Raw genomic sequence first — 20,394 nt, forward strand, 5'->3', positions numbered from 1 at the left:
CAGCAACACATTTTCAGCTCTGATCACCAGCATCTGCAGTCCTCACTTTCTCCTCCATACAGAGAGAGTGTTTGAGACAAGAGACACACACACAGAGGGTGTGTGGGACAGAGAGAAAGAAGAGAGAGAGAGAGACAGAGATGGAAGAGACAGAGAGAGAGAGAGAGAGAGAGAGAGAGACAGACAGACAGACAGAGGCAGAGAGAAAGAAAAGAAAGAGAGAGAGAGAGAGAGAAGGTGAGGCCAGGGTGGGTAAAGGCCTGTTGTTTGGATAAGTACAATGTGACAATTTGTCTTACCAAGGGATTGATGGTGGGGTGGGGGTGGGGTAGGCGATGGGAGAACTGGATCCTTTAACCAAATACCGGATTTTATTTACAGAGACAGGCATTACACCCTTGTGCCTCCAAACCTAATAATCTGCTCCATATATAGGAACGCAAGTGAATGATGTGTCAAGGCAGCTTGTGGTCCCCAATGAAACCCAATTAGAACAGAACGGGGTTGCACAAACTCAATGGGCCAAAGGGCCTCTTTCTGTGCTGTAGATTTCTCTAATTCTTTGACAATTAATAAACAATTAACAGCATTTAATATCAAGGGGAAGTCGCTATTGTCTCAGAAGTCTAACCTCTCTTACCTGAGGTCAGGTGAGGGGAGAGTCCTTCATGGAACCTCAGTTAATGCAGGGACTGAGCCCCTGCTGTTGGTGTCACTTTGCATCACAAACCAACCATCCAGCCAACTGAACTAACTATCACCCTAATCTCCATCAGCACCTGTGAGGTCTGACCCATGCCTCACAACATAACCATGGCGTTACCTTTCTCAATACGGGAGGTATATCCAAGCCAATTGGACAATGCCGGAGGTGAAAGCTATTTTCCCCACAATCCTGACACCACACAGAGAGACAACAGAGAGGGGGCTGTTCTCACAGATACACACACGCTTGTGTTCTCACAGCTACATACACTCGTGTTTTCTCTCACACACACACACTTGTGCGCTCACACTTAACCACACTTGCTCTCACACACAGTCGCTCTCACACACACACTCATTCTCACACACTTGTTCTCACACACTCACTCAAACAGTAATTCTCTCACACACACACTCCCACACACACTCCCACACAGGGAGAGACCATCCTGTGGATCTGCCTGCACTCTGAAGCAATGACTTTGAGCAAACACATACCTTTGAGACAGGACTCACAGCGGGGAGTGGGGCGAGTGGAGAGAGAGAGAGAGAGAGACTCCAGACAACAGACTGAGGGTGAAAATCCAGCCTGCAGCCCCCTTCTCCCCGGTGTTCCCTTTACTGCCAGAATCCGACAAGTCTCTACCACAGCCAGCAACGGTTAATAAACACAAGATAACAATTATCTTGGAGGTTTACGAAAGAGGAACTCAGATTCTTCCTGCTGTTTGAGGAACTAACTTGAATGACACCAGAGCTGATGTAAAACACAGTTTGCACTTTGGAGCTGGAGGTGAACAGACAACTCCCTGACCACAGCCTGACTTTATTGGAGACAGCGCTTTCCTCATCTTATTCCCAATCTGTCCCCAGGCAGGACCCAGACTTAATCACATAGTAACTGGCATTCTCAAACTCTCCACAGCTCAGAGACACTCTTTAAAAACGTCCTGCTCTGACCAAGTTGCCTTAATAGTTCTTCCTGTGGTATGAGCATCTAACTGAGATGTGACAGAGGGCCAGGACATTAATAACTCTCAGTCTGCTCTTCAAGCAACTGTGGATTTACACAGCACCCTTTAGCACTCCCACACAGCACCTCACACTGTGGGAATGCATCATGAGAAAATTTGACACCAAACCAGGGGACCCCAAGCTTGGAGGTAAAGGGATGTACAGAGGGTGCTGGGGGACAACCAATGATGGTCAGGTGACTGAAATCAGGAAATACTCCAGAGGTCAGCCTGGGAGGAAAGAGTGACTGCTTTTCCCAACTTGGGTCTCATTGGATTAATGAAACACACCCTCAGTGAGTCATTATTAGTTGAAATTTCACAACAAACACAACGATTTAGCAAGGACAGGGGATGTCAAAGCAACTCAGAAATTGACCATTTTTGAGCAGTCAAGGCTAGAAACGGCAGAGAGACTGACTAGGGGGAGAAAGGAGTTGATACAGTGTGTGTGTGTGTGTGTGTGTGTGGTCAGTAGGCAGCATTGTAAACACGCAAAGAGAGGGATATACACACAGAGTGAGATGTGAGAGCGAGAGAGAAAAACAGAGAGAGAGAGAAATACAGAGACCAAGAAACATATAAAGAGGCACACACACACACAGACATACAGACAGAGGCAGAGAGAAATACACACGGGGTGAGAGAGAAAGAGGGGAAGAGTGAGATAAAGACATACAGACAGAGACAGAGAAATATACATAGAGGTGCACGCAGGCACACACACACACACAGACAGTGGCAGACAGAGAAACATAGAGAAGTGCACATAGACATTGACAAAGACACAGACAGACATTTAAGAGAGAATTTAAGAATGTAACAGTGAGTGAGAGGAGGAAGTTACTGGAGGTTACTGACGGGAGTTGAACACTGCAGTTCTGTGAAAGCCGGAGTGGTGTCAGCAACATTCCTGGGTGGAGTCAGCCCAGTTACACAGTGTGATTCCAATCAGCCCGAGGGCAGGGATTCCATTACCCCTCCGATGAGGAAGTATCGCTTCACCTACCATCGAGAAAAGAAAAACATTTAAACGGCAACTTCAGAGACTCACAGCAAACAACTCCCAGGCACCGTCTCCCCCTGGGTTCCATTGTCAGCTACTGACCACAGAGATTCGGTTAGGTCATGGGAGGAAGGTGGTCTCTGACACACGGCCGGGGGAAGACCTCAGGGAATCAAAGGGACAGACTGCACCTCACCCTGAGAGAGGTCACCCCCTGACAGTGAGGCCCCACAGTATACACAGCTTCCCCAAACCCCTACCCCTCCCACTCACTAACACTCTCCCCACCCTCAGCCATCATACCTCTCCCACAAAGCCCGAATTTTATTTGTCAATGGTGAGGGCAGAATTCAGGGATGAGGGGTAGGCCAGTAATTATTGCCCATCCCTAACTGCCTGTTTGGAGTCACATGTAGACCAGAACAGATAAGGATGGCAGATTTCCTTCCTAAAAGGACATTAGCTTTTGTACTCAATGTTCACAGCCGCTGTTAAACTCTTAATTCCAGTTTTGTGTTGGATTCAATGTGACCGTTGGCCATGATGGTATTTGAATCTGGGTCCCCAGAACATTACCTGGGTCTCTGGATTAACAGTCCAGCAAGTATACCACTAGGCCATTGCCTCCTCGCAAGTGGGGGAGCCCCAGGATACAGACCTGTCTAAGCTCACTGATTGGAACAAAAATCCCTTAGGTGATTAAATCAGCATAGAGGGAGCTTTACTCTGTATCTAAGACTAGGTGGAGTATTATTGAGCGTCGATTTAGTGATAACCTGCACTATGCAGTTTCAGAAATGGGGGACAAATGGGAGTGGTAACTGTCACCATGGTGACCAACTGAGTCAATATTCAGGCTACCCAAGGGGCCATCAGACACTGGAGCAGACATAGACCATTCAGCCCATCGAGTCTGTTCCCCCAATCAATGAGATCATTGCTGATCTGATAATCCTCAACTCCACTTTCCTGCCTTTTCCCCATAACCCTTGATTCCCTTCCTGATTAACAATCTCTCTCGGCCTCGAATGGACTCAATGACCCAGCGTTGACAGCCCTCTGTGGTAAAGGATTCCACAGATTCACTCCCCACAGAGAGAAAAAATTCCTCCCTGTCTCCATCTTAAATGTGTGACTCCTTATTGTGAGATGATGCCCTCTGGTCCTAGACTCTCCCACAGGGGGAGACAACCATCTCACCTGTCAAGTCCCTGAAACTCTTTCATGACAGAAAAGGAAATAGAGTTATAGAAACAGCACAGAAACAGACCCTAGACCAGATATCCTAACCTAACCTCGTCCCATTTGCCAGCACCCGGCCCATATCCCTCCAAACCCTTCCTATTCATATACCATCCAAATGCCTCTTACATGTTGCAATTGTACCAGCCTCCACCACATCCTCTGGCAGCTCATTCCATACACGTACCACCCTCTGTGTGAAATAGTTGCCCCTTAGGTCCCTTTTAAACCTTTCCCCTCTCACCCTAAACCTATGCCCTTTAGTTCTGGACTCCCCCATCCCAGAGAAAAGACCTTGCCATTTACTCTATCCATGCCCCTCATTGCTGGAGAATCTCAGCAGGTCTGGCAGCATCTGTGAAGAGACGAAGCAGAGTTAACATTTCGGGTGCAGTGACCCTTCCTCAGAATCTTGTACGTTTTAGTGAGAGAGTGCTTTTGAAGGAAGGCGCTGAGATGGTCACAGGTTCCTTGATTCCTCATACACAGCGTGTTACACACCTACAGACAGAGCTGGGACATTGGGAAATGTTGGTCCCTGTGGTTTCAGTCCACAATCTCTTCCCTCGGTGATTACACAGAGTCCTTTGTAAATGCTGCGTGATTCACAGAAAGCAATCCTAAACCCCAGGCACCAATCAAGGAGAGAGCTATCAAGCACAGTGGCCCACACACTGAGCAATGTTGGGCAGAGGAATCCAACATGCAGCAGGATCAGCAACAATCAATCCCACAACACTGCATTTCCCCAAAGCCTCAATAATGCATTCAGGAGAATCTTACTGGCATTCTAATCCGAACTAACCTCCATTACTGTCAACTCCACCAAACCCCTACTCATGCTACCTGAGTGTATCTTCCCATACACCCCTCCCTCACTCCTGTACTCCCGGGAGCCTTCTGGGACAACACCGTTATTTCGGAATACTCGAGCGCTCTCCCTCAACACCAGTCCCCAGACTCTCAACCCTTGGAGAACTCAGAGCTCCTCCAAGTCCAGCTTTCCACCCTCTGGATTCCAAACACCGGAACTCTCCCCCACCACCCCCCCCCCCACACCAATCCCCCCTCAGCCGTGAACCTCTTAGCCTTCCTTTTCAAAGTGAACCACTCTCACGTCACCTCCAGTAATGTTCCCATCAGCTCCCTGCCACAGGCCCGGGAGGGACTCGGGATGATTGCATTCCTGCGTGGTTTTTGTGGAGATAAAGCTGGCCGTTCCTGTTGTGAAACTTGCAGATGTTCGATCAACACGAGGACCATAGGCGTGTGCGGCTGTGTCCCTAACCAAACAGAGCTGTACCCCAGCTCAAACCCTCCAACCCTGGCAACAGCTACAGTGGGAGTCTGCGTAGGTTGGGGCTGTTTTCCCTGGAGTGACGGAGGCTGAGGGGTGATCTTATAGAGGTTTATAAACTCATGAGGGGCATGGATAGAGTAAATAGACAAAGTATTTTCCCTGGGGTCAGGGAGTCCAGAACTAGAGGGCATAGGTTTAGGGTGAGGGGGGAAAGCTATAAAAGAGGCCTAAGGGGCAACTTTTTCACACAGAGGGTGGTGCATGTATGGAATGAGCTGCCAGAGGATGTGGTGGAGGCTAGAACAATGACAACATTTAAAAGGCATTTGGATGGGTATATGAATAGGAAGGGTTTGGAGGGATATGGGCTGGGTGCTGGCAAAGGGGACTAGATTAATTTAGGATGTCTGGTCAGCATGGACGAGTTGGACCGAAGGGTCTGTTTCCGTGCTGTACATCTCTATGACTCTATGACATTGCTGTAAATCTTTTCTGAATCTCTTTCAAGTCAAACTTCAGCATCTGCCATGGTGACTGGGATTTAAACCCCTCTCCCCAGAACATTAATAATCATGAGTCCAAGACCACTGACAATAGCACTCGTCCACCATCTTCCCTTAAAATCGGTTTGATTGCTACCACTTCCTCGTTGGGCCCAGCGCAGAGAGACAGACAGAAGGTTCACAATGAAGGTGGGTACAGAACATATTTCGGGACAATAAATTCAATTCAATTCAATTCAATCTCCAGATTGGATTGAGGGGAGATCCCCGGCCACACTCCAGTGCTGAATAGCCCAAACAGTCCTTCACTGTCTCCATGGAGATGCTGGGACGTCACCGCAACTCGACACATGAAAAGGGAGACCAGTTCGCAAGAAAAGGAGTCGATGACTCGGCCTCCTGTAACGTGACAAAGCTCTGCAGCCAATGAGTGAATTTAAATTTCACCATCTGCCCAGGCCAATATAACATTGGCCTTCCTCATTGCCTCTTGCACTAGATTTTCAAGAAGGAGATGGATATCATTTGGGCTAATGGGATCAAAGACATGAGGGGAAAGCAGGAACTGAGTTGGATGATCAGCCATGACATAATAGAGCAGGCCCGAAGGTCCCAATGGTCTGCTCCTGCTCATATTTTCTGCCCAGCTATGACTGGCTGCAAGATCCCTTGGAATGTCCACACTTCCCAAGACATCACCATTTCAACAACGCTCTCCCTCTCCCCTTTTCACACCAGAGTGTTGAACTTCCTATCTCGCCACACTAATCCTGCATTGGGCTATGTTTGCCCACTCACTCATCCTGTCCAAGTGGACGAGGGTCTCCAACCACATTGACACTGGAGAGAATTCCACCTACAAAACACTCACCGATGTTGGGGGGGGCGGGGGGGGCTGGTACGTAATTCTTTGAAGTTTGCACCATATGTGGACAGGATGATTAAGAAGGCATTCTGCACACTTGCCTTCATTGCTCAGATCTTTGAGTATAGGAGCTGGGACATCATGCTGAGGTTGTACGGGACATTAGTGAGGCCTCTTCTGTCGTACTATGTCCAGCTCTGGTCGTCCTATTACAGGAAGGAGATTATTAAACTGGAGAGGGTTCAAAGAAGATTTACCAAGATGTTGCCGGGTATGGAGGGTTTGAGTTATAAAAATAGACTGGAAAGGCTGAGGCTATTTCACTGAGGTTTTTACAATCATGAGGGGAAAAGGTAAGGCGACTGACAAGGGTCTTTTTCTTAGGGTGGGGGAGTTAAAAACTGGAGGGCATACTGTTAAGGTGAGAGGAGAAAGATTTAAAAAAAGGCTTTTGACCCACTCCAGGATGTTTACAGTGACTGTATGTTTATTATCTTCTCTCAAAAGGTCCCCCACAACCACAAACGTGGTCTGTATGAAAATAAGCCTGAACTAACATTATGATCTGGCTGTTCTGTTTAATTCCATTAGTTCAAAATTCTCTGTTTGTGAAACCGATTGAAAAATGACCCAGAACAAAATATTTAGGATTAAAACACAACATTCAGACTTGGGATAGAGGTCATTGTTACAATATGCACACACACAAGGATATGAGGAAAGGGGAGAAAAGGGAAGTTTACAATTAAGATTTTTTTTAAATATTCAAAGATACGGACATCAATTCACATTATTTTTGTCTAAGTGCAGAAAGTATCCAGACCTTTCAGCTGAAGTTCTGATTCAAGTGTGTACAGTTGGCCTTTCAAACATCCAGTACTGTTATATTGCTGTATCGATTTTGTTCATTTTTCAGGTCAATACAAACTTTCTTCCAGAACTAAATTTTAAAGAATATCTAGCCTAGCCGATGGAGTGCCACAAGGATCAGTGCCGGGTCCACTGCTTTTTGTCCTTTATATAAATGATTTGGATGCGAGCATGAGGTAGTAAGTTTTCAGATGACACCAAAATTGGAGGTGTAGTGGACAGCGAAGAGGGTTACCTCAGATTACAACAGGATCTGGACCAGATGGGCCAATGGGCTGAGAAGTGGCAGATGGAGTTTACTTCAGATAAATGTGAGGTGCTGCATTTTGGGAAAGCAAATCACAGCAGGTCTTATACACTTAATGGGAAGGTCCCAGGGAGTGTTGCTGAACAAAGAGCTCCTTGAAAGTTAATTTTCAGGCAGTTGGATAGTGAAGGCGGCGTTTGGTATGCTTGCCTTTATTGGTCAGTGCATTGAGAACAGGAGTTGGGAGATCACATTGCAGCTGTACAGAGCACTGGTCAGGCCACTTTGGGAATATTATCTGCAATTCTGATCTCCTTCCTATCGGCATGATGTTGTGAAACCTGAAACTTGAAAAGATTTACAAGGATGTTGCCAGGGTTGGAGGGTTTGAGCTATAGGGAGAGGCTGAATAGGCTGGGGCTGTTTTCCCTGGAAAGTCGGAGGCTGGAGGTGACCTTTTAAAATCATGAGGGGCATGGGAAGGGTAAATAGATAAGGTGTTTTCCCTGGGATGGGGGAGTCCGGAACTAGAGGGCATAGGTTTCGAGTGAAAGGGGGAAAATTTATAAAGGGACCTAAGGGGCATCTTTTTCACACAGAGGGTGGTACATGTATGGAAGGAGCTGCCAGAGGAAGTGGTGGAGGCTGGTACAATTGCAACATTTAGAAGGCATCTGGATGGGTATCTGAATAGGAAGGGTTTGGAGGGATATGGGCCGGGTGCTGGCAGGTGGGACTAGATTTATTACGGTCAAGTTGGACCAAAGAATCTGCTTCTGTGCTGTACATCTCTATGATTCTGTGACTCTAATGACATGAGGGGCAACTTTTTCCGCAGAGTGTGGCTTGTATGTGGAATGAACTGCCAGAGAAAATTGTGGATGCAGGTAAAATTAAAACATTTAAAAGGCATTTGAATAGGTACAGGAATAGGAAGGGTTTGGAGGGATATGGGCCAGGAGCAGGCAGGTGGGACTAGTTTGGGATTATGGTTGGCATGGACTGGTTGGGCCGAAGGGTCTGTTTCCATGTTGAATGACTCAATGACTCTCTGATATGATGATATTGATGACTGGATGTTGCTGGGGTCAATCATTTATGAATGGCACTAACCTTTGGTACCACAAACAACTGGAACCTTTGCAACAAAGGTCAACAACGTCAAGTGCCTTCCTAATCACTACGGAGAGTTAAGATCGAGGTACAAGAGCCTGTGTGCAGGGAGATCACATGTGAGAATAATCAGGATTTTACCTTTCCCAACATCGACTGGGACTGCTGTGGTGTTAAGGGCTTGGATAGGGAGGACTTTGCTCAGTGTGTTCAAGAAAACGTTCTCAGTCAATATCTGGAGAAGGGGCAAAACTCCATCGCGTCTCAAGATGTAAGGCAGGGCAAGTGATTGAGGTGTGAGCAGGGGGGCACTTTGGGACTAGTGATCATAAATAAACGGGGCCCAAGGGGCAACTTTTTCACACAGAGAGTGGGGCGCGTATGGAACGAACTGCCAGTGGAAGTGATGGAGGGTGGTACAATGACAACATTTAAAAGGCATTTGGACAGGAAAGGTTCAGAAGATCTGGGCCAAAGGCAGGCAAATGAGACCAGGCAACCTGGTTGACATGGATGATGTGGGCCGAAGGGCCTGTTTCCATGCTGTATGACTCTATGACATTAGAAATGTAGTCTCTGTGTTTTTTTTAAGGTAGAGGTAACTGGGTTCTGTTTAAGAAAGGGAATGAAAAGGTGGTTGAGGGAATCAGGAGTGGTCACGTCAGCCATGATCTTATTGAAAGACAGAGTAGGATCAGGGGAATATTCCTGCACCATGTTCACGTATTCTCCTTTTCAAATTGACAACCAAATGCAACCCACAATAATTTATCTGATGGCGAGAGTATTGTGAATAAATAAATGGACACTGGGAGAGGGAGGGAAGCGAGGGTGGTGAGGGGTCATTGGCAGTCGCTGGGGGGGATTCTGAAAGAGAGGGCGTCTGTAGGCTCTACCCAGGGCCCTGACAGGTCCAGGGAGGGGAGGCTGAGCAGGACATCGGGTCCGGGCTCCAGACAGGCTGGAGGGGCTGAATGGTCCAGTCTTGTCTTTTTGGCCAAGACCAGGGTTGACCACCAGCCCATGAGTGAATTTTTAAAATTGTAAAAGCTATGGAGAATTCCAGGTGAGACCTCCTTCTTCTTTCCAGATGGAAGGGTGCTTGTGCGTTTGGAAGGTGCTGTCTGAGGATCTTTGGCAAATTTCTGCAGTGCATCTTGTAGATAGTACGAGGCCAGTAGCAGCCGGGTGTACCATCGACAAAATGCATGGCAAAAACTCACCAAAGATTCTCAGGCAGCACCTTCCAAACCCATGACCACTTCCATCGAGGAGGACAAGGGGCAGCAGGTATATGGGAACATCACCCCCCTGCAAGTTCCCCTCCAAACCCCTCGCCATCCTGACTTGGAAATATATCACCGTTCTTTCACTGTTATTGGGTCAAAATCCTGGAATCCCCTCCCTAAGGGCATTGTGGGTCTACCCACAGCACATGGACTGCAGCGGTTCAAGGAGTCAGCTCACCCCCACCTTCTCAAGGGGCAACTAGGGACGGGAATGAAGGTTGAAGGATGGTATGTTGATCAAGTTTTGCCCCAGAAACCAAAACCATGGGCCAGAGGAAAACTGAAACAACAGTTTCTCCCTAGCTTTTCCAATGCATTCACATGCTGCATAACACAGTGATATTACAGAATTGTTACAGTGCATAAGGAGGCCATTCAGCCCATTGCCTCTCTCACTGGCCCCTCAAACAATCATCATTCCTTACAGCCAATCTCCCGTCTTTTCCCCATATCTCTGCAGATCATTTCTATCCAAATAACCATCCATTATCCCTCTTGAATGCCTCAGCTGAACCTGACACCAGGTTATAGTCCAACAGGTTTATTTGGAAGTACTAGCTTTCTTGTAAGAAAGTTTGTGCTTCCAAAGAAACCTGTGGGACTATAACCCAGTGTTGTGTGATTTTTAACATTGCTGGAAATGTGTTGCTGGAAAAGCGCAGCAGGTCAGGCAGCATCCAGGGAACAGGAGAATCGACGTTTCGGGCATAAGCCCTTCTTCAGGAATGAGGAAAGTTTGTCCAGCAGGCTAAGATAAAAGGTAGGGAGGAGGGACTTGGGGGAGGGGCGTCGGAAATGTGATAGGTGGAAAGAGGTCAAGGTGAGGGTGATAGGTCAGACTGGGGTGGGGGCGGAGAGGTCGGGAAGAAGATCTCAGGTTAGGAAGGCGGTGCTGAATTGGATGGATTTGACTGAGACAGGGTGGGGGGAGGGGAAATGAGGAAACTGGTGAAATCCGAGTTCATCCCTTGTGGTTGGAGGGTTCCTAGCCGGAAGATGAGGCGTTCTTCCTCCAACCGTCGTTTTGTTGTGGTCTGACGATGGAGGAGTCCAAAGACCTGCATATCCTTGGTGGAGTGGGAGGGGGAATTGAAATGTTGAGCTACAGGGTGGTTGGGTTGGTTGGTCCGGGTGTCCCAGAGGTGTTCTCTGAAACGCTCCGCAAGTAGCCGGCCTGTCTCCCCAATATAGAGGAGGCCACATCGGGTGCAGAGGATGCAATAGATGATATGTGTGGAGGTGCAGGTGAATCTGTGGCAGATATGGAAGTTTCCTTTGGGGCCTTGGAGGGAGGTGAGGGGGGAGGTGTGGGCGCAAGTCTTGCACCTCCTGCGGTTGCAGGGGAAGGTGCCGGGAGTGGAGGTTGGGTTGGTGGGGGGTGTGGATCTGACGAGGGAGTCACGGAGGGAGTGGTCTTTACGGAATGCTGATAGGGGAGGGGAGGGAAATATATCCTTGGTGGTGGGGTCCGTTTGGAGGTAGCGGAAATGACGGCGGATGATGCGCTGTACATGGAGATTGGTGGGGTGGTAGGTGAGGACCAGTGGGGGTTCTGTCCTGGTGGCGGTTGGAGGGGCGGGGCTCAAGGGCGGAGGAGCGGGAAGTGGAGGAGATGCGGTGGAGGGCATCGTCGACCACGTCGGGGGGGAAATTGCGGTCCTTGAAGAAGGAGGCCATCTTTTTAACATTGTCCACCCCAGTCCAAGACCGGCTCCCCCACATCAGTTGACCCTGCCCCCATCACATTTCCAGGTGGTGCATTCCCACACTCTAACTACTCGCTGGGTCAGAAAGATTTTCCAAAGTTAACTCTTGCTCCTTTTGGTCTTCTCTTCAAATCGCATTCTTGATCTTGTTATGAACAGGAAGAGTTTCTTCCTCTTGAATCTATCCAGCCGGCTCACGATTCTGGAAGCTTCTGTCCGATCTCCCTCTCGGCCTTCTTCTCTTCAGTCTGTCCTCATTCACTGAGGCTTCTCAATCCATTCTAATAAAGCCACTTCTTCACTCTCTCCAATGCATTCACATCTTCCCAGGTCTCCCTTGCTCCTCCCCATGTCTTGCCGCCATGTCTTCCTCCACTGGTCTCTCTGCTTTAGGAGCTCAGCAGGGAGAGCAGCAAGCCAGCCTTATTATTCAGGAGAAAGTGAGGTCTGCAGATGCTGGAGATCAAAGTTGAAACTTTATTGCTGGAACAGCACAGCAGGTCAGGCAGCATCCAGGGAACAGGAGATTCGACGTTTCAGGCACAGGCCCTTCTTCAGGATTCCTGAAGAAGGGCCTGTGCCCGAAACGTCGAATCTCCTGTTCCCTGGATGCTGCCTGACCTGCTGTGCTGTTCCAGCAATAAAGTTTCAACTTATTATTCAAGCGATTGGAGAACAGGCAGCACTCTCCGAACACGAGAGGGACTTGTTGCTGTGATGACGAGGTGCTGCCTTGCGGCAGGCTGCCCGGTTAACAAGTGGCTTTCAGCACCACTGCAATGTGTCACTAAGGCCTAGTCTCACATGAGTCTGACCTTGCAACAGATGAGCTCTCGATCAGACTCTGAACAACCATTTTCCCACTGACATAGGCTTTGCCAACTCATACCTGAATTTACTCAGCAACGCTGATGAAGAATTGGCGACTGGTGAGGGCACAAAGAGACTTTGAGGAGAAAGTGAGGTCTGCAGATGTTGGAGATCAGAGCTGGAAATGTGTTGCTGGAAAAGCGCAGCAGGTCAGGCAGCATCCAAGGGAACAGGAGAATCGACGTTTCGGGCATACAGATTCCTGAAGAAGGGCTTATGCCCGAAACGTCGATTCTCCTGTTCCCTGGATGCTGCCCGACCTGCTGCGCTTTTCCAGCAACACATTTTCAGCACAAAGAGACTTTGTCCATTCTTCAAACGAGTAACCAGGAAATCATTCACTTCTAACCAAGAGAACTGAGCAGACCTTGGTTTTAACACCTTTTTTTTTAATTCACTGAAAGGATGTGAATGTAATGTAATCTGGCTGGGCCCAGTATTGAGAGTCCATCTCTAGTTGCCCTTCGACAAGGTGGGGGTGAGCTGCCTTCTTGAACCACTGCAGTCCATGCGCTGTTCCATTAGACCCACAATGTCCCTGAGAGAGGGGATTCCAGGATTTTGACCCAGCCAGAGGGAAGGAACAGCGATATATTTCCAAGTCGGGACGGTGAGTGGCTTGGAGGGGAACTTGCTGTGAACTGAGAGTCAGTAGCTCCCTCTCAAGTTCATACTGTGGGGCTTTTAAGAATGTCATGCTTTGATGGGACACTGCATCAACATGTTTTGGTAGATCGAAGTGCCCTTGAAATGAGTGTCTTGTTCCAGCATTTCAGACACATTTCCTTCTCTAAAAGGACATGCGTGAACCAAATGGCTTACTTTACAACAATTGATTATAGTTGCCATGGTTACCATTACGAGGTGGAGTGTTATCATCTTGAGTCATGTACCAAGTTTAAATTCCACCATTATCATCATAAGAGCATATGAACCAAGAGTAGGAGCAGGCCATTCGGCCCCTCAAGCCTGTCCCGCCATTCAACACAATCATGGTTGATCTTTTAGATTAGATTACATTACAGTGTGGAAACAGGCCCTTCGGCCCAACAAATCCACACCGCCCCGCCGAAGCGCAACCCACCCATACCCCTACATTTGCCCCTTACCCAACACTACGGGCAATTTAGCATGGCCAATTCACCTGACCTGTACATCTTTGGACTGTGGGAGGAAACCGGAGCACCCGGAGTAAACCCACGCAGACACGGGGAGAATGTGCAAACTCCACACAGTCAGTCGCCTGAGGCGGGAATTGAACCCGGGTCTCTGGCACTGTGAGGCAGCAGTGCTAACCACTGTGCCACCGTGCCGCCCATAAGGGGGAGGTGTGAACGCAGGAACCAAATGCAAACCAATCCAACTTATTGATTCAGGGAGCAGGCTTGAGGGACCGAATGGCCTGCTTCCTATCTCACTTCAGATGGTGGTGCAATTTGAAGGCACGCCCCCAGGGCATTAGTCTGGCCTCTAGATTCTAGCTCAGTGAGACCCTCCATCTCCCATGGACAAGATTAAGAGAATATTCTCCAGCTCCAATACATGGAGCTTGAATCCAGAGGAGAGTTTATATTCATACACTGACCAGGGACATCATGAATGAGAACACTTCACTGTGGTGTGCTCAGGTCTTACAGTCATACAGATGACACGGAGGCAGACCCTTCGGTCCAACCCGTCCATGCCGACCAGATATCCCAACCCAATCTAGTCCCACCTGCCAGCACTTGGCCCATATCCCTCCAAACCCTTCCTATTCATATACCCACCCAGATGTCTTTTAAATGTTGTCATTGTACCAGCCAATACCACTTCCTCTGGCAGCTCATTCCATACACGCACCACCCTCTACGTGAAAAAGTTGCCCCTTTTATATCTTTCCCCTCTCACCCTAAAAACCTATGCCCTCTAGTTCTGGACTCCCCCATCCCAGGGAAAAGATCTTATCTATATATCCGATCCATGCCCATCCTGATTTTGTAAACCTCTATAAGGTCACCCCTCAGCCTCTGACGTTCCAGGGAAAACAGCCCCAGCCTGTTCAGCCTCTCCCTGTAGCTCAAATCCTCCAACCCTGGCAACATCCTTGTAAATCTTTTCTGAACCCTTTCAAGTTTCACAACATCTTTCCGATAGGAAGGAGACCAGAACTGCATATAATATTCCAACACTGCCCTAACCAATGTCCTGTATAGCCGCAACATGACCTCCCAACTCCTGTACTCAATACTCTGACCAATACAGGAAAGCATACCAAACACCTTCTTCACTATCCTATCTACCTGTGATTCCACTTTCAAGGAGCTATGAACATGCACTCCAAGGTCTCTTTGTTCAGCAACACTCCCTAGGACCTTCCCATTAAGTGTATAAGTCCTGCTAAGATTTGCTTTCCCAAAATGCAGCACCTTGCATTTATCTGAATTAAACTCCATCTGTCACTTCTCAGCCCATTGGCCCATCTGGTCCAGATCCTGTTGTAATCTGAGGTAACCCTCTTCGCTGTCCACTACATCTACAATTTTGATATCATCTGCAAACTTACTAACTGTACCTCTTATGCTCGCTTCTAAATCATTTATGTAAATGACAAAAAGTAGAGGACCCAGCACTGATCCTTGTGGCACTCCACTGGTCACAGGCCTCCAGTCTGAAAAACAACCCTCCACCACCACCCTCTGTCTTCTCCCTTTGAGCCAGTTCTGTATCCAAATGGCTGGTTCTCCCTGTATTCCATGAGATCTAACCTTGCTAATCAGTCTCCCATGGGGAATCTTGTCGAACGCCTTACTGAAGTCTATATAGATCACATCTACTGCTCTGCCCTCATCAATCTTCTTTGTTACTTCTTCAAAAAACTCGATCAAGTTTGTGAGACATGATTTCCCACGCACAAAGCCATGTTGACTAGCCATAATCAGTCCTTCCTTTCCAAATACATGTACATCCTGTCCCTCAGGATTCCCTCCAACAACTTGCCCACCACCAACATCAGGCTCACTGGTCTATAGTTCCCTGGCTTGTCTTTACCACCCTTCTTAAACAGTGGCACCACGTTAACCAACCTCCAGTCTGCTGGCACCTCACCTGTGACTATCGATGATACAAATATCTTAGCAAGAGGCCCAGCAATCACTTCTCTAGGTTCCCACAGAGTTCTAGGGTACACCTGATCAAGTCCTGGGGATTTATCCACCTTTATGCGTTTCAAGACATCCAGCACTTCCTCCTCTGTAATATGGACATTTTTCAAGATGTCACCATCTATTTCCCTACAGTCTATATCTTCCATGTCCATCTCCACAGTAAATACTGATACAAAACACTTGCTTAGTATCTCCCCCATCTCCTGTGGACCTCCTCTGTAAAGATGTCTATTTATAAAAGTATAAAATCATGAGGGGCATGGATAGGGTAAATAGACAAGGTCTTTTCCCTGAGGTGGGGGAGTCCAGAACTTTTTCACACAGAGGGTGGTGCGTTTATGGAATGAGCTGCCAGAAGATGTGGTGGAGGCTGGTACAATTGCAACATTAAGAGGCATCTGGATGGGTATATGAATAGGAAGGGTTTGGAGGGATATGGGACAAGGGCTGGCAAATGGCACTGGATTAATTTAGGATATCTGGTCAACATGGACAAGTTGGACCAAAGGGTCTGTTTCCATGCTATAAAGCTCTCTGATTTGGATGGCAGATTTCACTCCTTTGAGATCCTCAAATCATTTTGAGATCATGGTTTACGTTAACTCTCGTGGTCAGTATATCTTTAAGAGACACAGGACAGCACAGTGGCTCAGTGGTTAGCACTGCTGCCTCACAGCACCAGGGTTCCAATTTCAATACCAGCCTCGGGCAACTGACTGCGTGGAGTTTGCACATTCTCCCCATGTCTGCGTGGGTTTCCTCCAGGTGCTCCAGTTTCCTCCCACAGTCCAAAGTTACGCAGGTTAGGGTGGACTGGCCATGGGAAATTGCCAATAGTGTCCAGGGATGTACAGGTTAGGGTGGATTGGTCATGGGAAACGCAGGGTTACAGGGATAGGGTAGGGGGGGTGCCTGGTAGAGATACTCTTCAGATGGGCCGAATGGCCTGCTCCCACACTATAGGGATTGTATTCCTTCAGCTCCATAAGGATGTTAATTCAGAAACCTGTGTTGGTTGTTACGGAGACGAGGGCTGGTCAATTGGGCTTTTGTGACATTGCAATGAAACGTGAGTTAACTTCATTAAGAGTTTGGGGGAATCAACAATCTGACAAAATGTATTTGAGGTGCAAACTAAGAGGGTGGGAGAAGGAACTATGGAGACAGGAAGAAAATAATTAGATCCGTGACACTCTGAATCATTTCTTTCTCCTCAGTCTGAGAACTGCTCAGAGTGTGGACAGTAATGTTCTGATGCTAATGACCCCAGAGGCGTCTGCATTAATTACTCCCCCAACCCAAACCACATACTCACAATGAACATTCACGTCCAGCCCAGGTAGATGGGAAAGGAATCAGCTTTAATCCACTGCTGTGCAAACACATCCCATCCCCCTCACAACACACACATGACCCTGAAGTAACACGTCTGACTTGGAATTAACACAAAGTTTCCAACAATTCAACAAAAGCCCAATTTACTGGGCCTTGTCTCTATAACAACCAAAACGTGCTCCTGAACGAACATCCTAATGGCACTGTGTGTGCCTGTGTGAGAGAGAGAGTGTGTGTCTGGGTGTGTGTCTGTGTGTCATGTGGGCATCTTTCTGAAAGTGTGTGTGGGTGTCTGTGTCTGTCTGCGTGTAAGTATTTGTCTCCGTATGAGACTGTGTGTGTATGTTTGTCTATATCTGTGTGGGTGTCTATGTAGGAGAGTGTGTGTGTGTGTCTGTGTATGTGTGTGTACGTGTCTGTGTGTGCATGTCTGTGTGTGTGTCTGTGTGTGCGTGTCTGTGTCTGTGTGTACGTGTCTGTGTGTGTGTCCGTGAGTGTCCCAGCACTACACAGCATGCACTATACAAACCAGCATCAACTCTTCACCAACACAAAGAGCTTTCTGTCCAGGCACAATATAATCTGCACATTAACTGAAGCCAGTGGAAATAGCCGCTCCACAGGAACAGAAGCAAACAGGGTTTGTTCAAACACTGCAGGATCCACCTCAAAGAGATTTTCGCAGGAAAAAGCAAAGACTTCAATTTCTATAGTGACTTTCACTCAAATAAGGGGGATTTTCAAATGCAATCAGTATTGTACTAAATAACGCGCTCCCTCAGCACTGACCGTCCGACAGTGCGGCGCTTCCTCAGTGCTGACCCTCTGACAATGCGGCACTCCCTCAGCACTGACCCTCCGATAGTGTCGAGTGTGTGGTGCTGGAAAAGCACAGCAGGTCAGGCAGCATCCGAGGAGCCAGAGAATTGAGGCTTTGGACGGAAGCCCTTCATCGGGGGCTGAGAGATAAATGGGAGGGGGGTGTGGCTGGTGGGGGAAGTCGGGGGGTGGCGGAGGTAGCTGGGAATGATTTTTAACTTTGCACTTTGTCCAGAATTCTCAGTGGAAACTGGAGGATCTCTAGAAAATGTAAAACTGCAGCAAAAGTAGGCCATTTGGCCCCACCAGCTAACTCCACCCCTCAAGGTGATTGTGGCTGATCTGCTTACATTTCCAATTCCACATTCCCACCTTCCCCACCCCCGATAATCCTTAATGATGTGCCCAATAAAAATCAATTCATCTCTGCCTGAAAATATTCAGCAATCCCACACCCACTGCCTTAATGAGGAAAAATATTTCAAAGTCTCACAACCCTCAGAGTCAACAATACCCCTCATCTCTGTCCTAGGAGGGCAACCCCTAATTGTAAAACAGCACCCCCTGATTCTGGGATGACCCACAAGGGGAAACATCCTTCCCACATCCTCCATGTCCAGACCATTCAGGATCTGATACAAAGTCAGAAATCACTGGGAAAGCTCAGCAGGTCTGGCAGCAACTGTGGAGAGAAAGCAGAGTTAATGTTTCGGGTCCAGTGACCCTCCTCAGAACTGATGGCTGCTCAGAAACAGGTGGTTTCTATACAGAAGATGGGCTGGCCAAGGGGTTAGGAGTAAATGATCAGTGGAGATCAAACCCAAAGAGAGAGAGAAACACTTTGGACAGCCAAAGGAGTGGGCAATGGTCAGTCTGTGGGAATGAATAGCTGCTAATGGGGACTACGAGTCACAGAGAACAGGACGTGTGTTGTAACAGCCTGTGCAATGACAAGGCCAGGCATGTGGGGGTTGGGGTATGGACATGGGGGAAGGTTCTCAGACCCTAACGTTAATGAACTCGATATTGACTCCAGAAGGTTGCAGGGTCCCCAAGTGGAAGTAGAGACGCTGCTCTTCCAGCCTGCACTGAGCCTCCCTGGAACACTGCACTGAGCCTCCCTGGAACACTGCACTGAGCCTCCCTGGAACACTGCACTGAGCCTCCCTGGAACACTGCACTGAGCCTCCCTGGAACACTGCACTGAGCCTGAGACAGAGACGTTGGTCATTCAAGAAGTATTCACTTCAATCAACTCATCTGTCACTCTCCTGAACTCCAGAGGGAAACAGCCCAGTCTGTCCAAAGTTTCCTCAAAACATAGCCCACTCACTCCCAGTATCAATCCTGTAAAGATCCTCAGAACCATCTCCAATACAGTTACTTCCTCCCAGAAATACGAAAACTAAAAGCACCCCACAGTCTTCAAAATGTGGTCTCACCAAGGCTCTGCATAACTGAAGTGTTAACAGCCTCACTTTTATATCAATCTCTGTCGTCATAAAAGACAGCAGCCCAATTGCTTTCCTGATTACTTTCTGTACCTGGTCACTAATGTTTTGTGATTCATCCAGTCAAACACCTTGATGCCCCTACACCTCTTACTGATACTGTCACAGACAGATACATCTGTGGCTGACAGATTGGTAAGGATGAGGTTTTGTATGTTTTCCCCTGTTGTTGGTCCCCTCCCCACCTGCTGCAGACCCAGTCTAGCAGTGATGTCCTTTAGGACCCGGCCAGCCCCATCAGTAATGCTGCTGCCGAGCCCCTCTTAGTGTGGACAGTGCAATCCTCCACCCAGAGCACATTTTGCATCAAAGGGTTAATCACGAAGGAGCAGTAATTCATCAGCGAGGGGGGACAGCACGTGGTAATCAGCAGGAGGTTTACTTGCCCACGTTTAACCAGATGCCATGAGACCTCATGAGGTCCACAGTCAACACTGAACACTCCCAGAACAACTCCCCAACTGTATCTCACTGTGTCACTCCCTCTGCTGGGCCTGTCCTGCTGGTAGAATAGGACATATCCAAGGATGGTGATGGTGGGATCTGGAACATTGTCTGTAAGATATGATTCCACCAAGTATGACTGTGAGACAGAGTCGAGAGTGTGGTGCTAGAAAAGCACAGCAGGTCTGGCAGCATCCAAGGAGCAGGACAGACGATGTTTCAGGCACAAGCCCTTCATCAGGAATGTGTGGCAAGGGGGGAGGGGACTAAGAGATAAATGGGAGGGGAGTGGGGCTGGGGGAAAGGTAACTGGGAATGTGACAGGTAGATGCAGGTGGGGAGTGATGGTGATAGGTTGTGGGGAAGGTGGAAGTGGACAGGTGGGAAGGGAGATGGACAGGTAGGACAGG

General features: G+C 48.2%; 1 protein-coding gene across 4 annotated transcripts in view; it reads right to left on the reverse strand.

Moving 5' to 3' along the window:
• arap1 (ArfGAP with RhoGAP domain, ankyrin repeat and PH domain 1) overlaps positions 1-20,394 on the reverse strand; it is a 209,758-nt gene that overhangs the window by 180,983 nt on the left and 8,381 nt on the right. The window contains exon 1 of one of the 4 annotated variants that reach the window (XR_015757500.1): positions 1,204-1,351. The exons of 2 other annotated variants lie outside the window; for them this stretch is intronic. The gene's annotated coding sequence lies outside the window, so the exon portion shown is untranslated. Of the gene's footprint in view, positions 1-1,203; positions 1,352-20,394 lie in introns of those variants that run through there. One more of the 4 variants, XM_087988446.1, reaches the window with a different exon arrangement.

This window comes from Chiloscyllium plagiosum, unplaced genomic scaffold (genome assembly GCF_037043375.1).
Source record: "Chiloscyllium plagiosum isolate Xiang-an unplaced genomic scaffold, Cpla_swu_hap1 HiC_scaffold_6, whole genome shotgun sequence".
Classification (NCBI taxonomy): domain Eukaryota; kingdom Metazoa; phylum Chordata; class Chondrichthyes; order Orectolobiformes; family Hemiscylliidae; genus Chiloscyllium; species Chiloscyllium plagiosum.